This window comes from Carcharhinus amblyrhynchos, chromosome 15 (assembly GCF_965287045.1).
Source record: "Carcharhinus amblyrhynchos chromosome 15, sCarAmb.v2.hapA, whole genome shotgun sequence".
NCBI lineage: Eukaryota > Metazoa > Chordata > Chondrichthyes > Carcharhiniformes > Carcharhinidae > Carcharhinus > Carcharhinus amblyrhynchos.
In genome coordinates, this window is record NC_137338.1 from 11,880,954 (window position 1) to 11,884,267 (window position 3,314).

Below are 3,314 nucleotides of genomic sequence, written 5' to 3' on the forward strand. Positions count from 1 at the left end.
CTCCTTCGTCAGGTGAGTGGAGGCTAGTTCACAAACATTATATGTATAGAATAAGACACAATTGCAAGGTAATTACACATTGGAATGTGAAGAATGGTTGGAATGTGAGTCTTTACAGGTAATCAAGTGTTAACAGGTACAACAAGTGCCCATGGAGAGAGGGATAATCACAACAGATGGCTTCTGGCATATCCCTTGTGTGAGATACAACTCCTTATGCCCCCAACAAAGATGGCGACCTATCCTCATGCAGGGAATATAGAGCGTTCTCCGTTATGCCCTCAACAAAAATGGCGATGTCTCCTTTATGCCCCTAATGAACATGGCGAGCACAGGCCATTATGTGTGGCAATGTCCAGTCCTGTCATTGGCCGGTCACTCGCAACTGCCACGTGTTCCTATTGAATGAAATGTTGCCGGCACGGGTGAGTGCTTTGCGCATGCGCACTATCCCGAGGCGATCTGACCAATGGGCGCGGAGCGGCGGCTGGACGTCATTAAGGCGGCAAATGCGAGGGTGAGCAGCGGGCGCGCGGGGTGGAGAGGAATGGGGCTAGCAGCGGGCCGAGGGGAGGAATGGCCGGCAAGCCCGCAGGCGCTGCGGCCTGGGCCTGGGGGTGGGGAGAGGGCGCGCGCTGCGGCTCCAGGGGCGGCGGGGGCCGGGGAGGGGGTGTCTCAGTTGCCATAGTGACGGGCTGTGTGTGAGGTGAGAGTGGCCCGGGCCTGGTGAGTGTCCGGGCTGGGAGAGGGCAAGACCGGGCTAGGGGGGGAGAGACACCGGGATGGGGGCCGGACTGGCCTGGGGGAGAGACACCGGGATGGGGGCAGGACTGGCCTGGGGGAGAGACACCGGGATGGGGGCAGGACTGGCCTGGGGGAGAGACACCGGGATGGGGGCAGGACTGGCCTGGGGGAGAGACACCGAGATGGGGGCACCTTCCAGCGACAGCTCCATGGGCTGAGGATCTGGAGCCAGTCGTTGATTTTAAAATCAGGATCACAGTTTGAGTTAATATTCAGGGTCGCGAGCGGGTTTGGGGTCGGGGGATGACACAGGGATGTAGGAGTGCAGGATGGTGTAGGACTGGGGGGTGGGGTATGTGCAGGGTGCAGGAGTGCGGGTGAGACTGTGTTGGGGGTGAGGATGTTCGCGTGGGCTTGCGAATGGTTATGGTGCAAGGGTTTAGAAACTTGATAATTGCTGGTGAAATTTAATAACCGGACAGTCTTTGAGTGGATTGAAACATTGTGGATAACATTTCAAATCGATTATGTTTTGTTGGAATTAGAATTTGTTGGAATGTTGCAGGTTATATATCAGGAAGAGAAACTCTTCGTAGTTTTAAAAACACAGCTATTTCCCTGACATTCCACTGGAACTACACAATTAACATGCTGCAGATGCCTGAAATCTGAATTAATAAGAGTAGCTGGCAAGTCTGGCAGCATCTGTGGAGTGAGAATAGAGCGAACGCTTTGAGTCTGGGTGGCCCTTTGTCAGAGAGAGAGGAACAGGGTTAACATTTCTGGTCAGTGATGTTCTGAGGAAAGGTCTTTGACCTGGAACTTAGATCTGTTTCACTCAGACCTGCTGAGTATTTCTAAAATTTTCTGTTTTTATTTCACTAAACGTAGTTCATCTTAAATCCCTTTCTACTGATTAGATCCTAGACTGCATTTTCTTTTGGCTTTCATGTCCCCACTATACAATGGCCTAATCATTGCCATGTTTAAATGTTATTATAGAATCCCTACAATGCAAAAGGATGCCATTTGGCCCATCGAATCTGCACCGACTCTCCCCACAGAGCATTTTACCCTGGCCCTATTCCCGCAATCCCACTCATTTGAATTGTATATTTTGGTATACTAAGGGACAATTTAGCATGGCTAGTCCACCTAACCTGCACATCTTGGGAGGAAACTGGAGCACTCGGAGGAAACCCATGCAGAGCTCATTCACTGCACATTTGTGAGGTGCTGTCCATGAGAGGAGATGTTCACCTGAGGACCCAACCGAATCACTAAGTTATGCCAATATCATATATATTTTATATTTCCAAGTCACTGTTTAGGAGAACTCTCTGTCCTTTAGTGCCGTTGCCAATGTTCCATCTTCAACCAACTGTACAGAAAGAAAGCTGATTAATAAAAAGAACAAAGAAAACTATAGTACAGGCCCTTCAGGTCTCCAAACCTGCACTGACCATGCTGCCTAACTAAACTAAAACCCCCTACTCTTCTGGGGACCATATCCGTCTATTCCCATCCTACTCATGTATTTGTGAAGACGCCCCTTAAAAGTCAGTATCGTATCTGCTTCCACTGCCTCCCCCAGCAGCGAGTTCCAGGCACCCGCCATCCTCTGTGTAAAAACATGCCTCAAACATCGCCTTTAAACCTTATCCCCTCGCACCTTCAACCTATGCCCCTCGTAATTGACCCTTCCACCCTGAGAAAAAGCTTCTGACTATCCACTCTGTCTATGCCCCTCATAATGTTGTGGACTTGCATCAAGTCACCCCTCAACCTCCGTTGCTCCAGTGAGAACAAACCAAGTTTCTCCAACCTTCCGTCTTAGCTAATGCTTTCCACGTCAGGTAACATCCCGGTAAATCTTTTCTGTACTTTGTCCAAAGCTTCCACTTGCTTCTGCTAGTGTGGTGATCAGATTTGTACACTATATTCCAAATATGGCCTAACTAAGGTTCTATAAAGCTGCAAACATGACTTGCCATCATTTGTTCTTCATCTGTGGCAGCTTGCGGGCATTGCTGATGTGCTTGTCCATTTACACCAAAAATTCATTGTATGAAGCACTTTGAGGCATTGTATTAAAATGAAAAATGATTGCATTTGCACTTGGAAGTGATCCTTTCTGGAATTTAATTTAATCCCCAGCTCGGCATTTTGCACATGTTTTTCAATCCCAACAATATTGTATATTCTATGCCGGAAATCCTTTCAGAATCTCTTAATACCAGTATTTGAAGCTTACCAGGCCTGTGCTGAATCTCTTCTAATATCATCTGAAGGCTCTTCCTGATTTCCCAGAAATGTATTTACCTCCCACATTCCCTAATTATCCGGCATTCTTAAATGACTTGCTTTTATTCCTTTTCTGCCATTGTCAGAAAATATTCAATTAACAGGACCAAATGCACTTTTGGATTTTGTAACGCAACAACGGGGGACGATGAGGGGCTACTCTCACTCGAGCTTCCATGATTTCTTTTGCCATTTGAAAAATGTTTTGATTTGGGAAAATCTTTGAATGTTTCCGTCTTTTACAGTATTGGTTGAAAAGAACATCT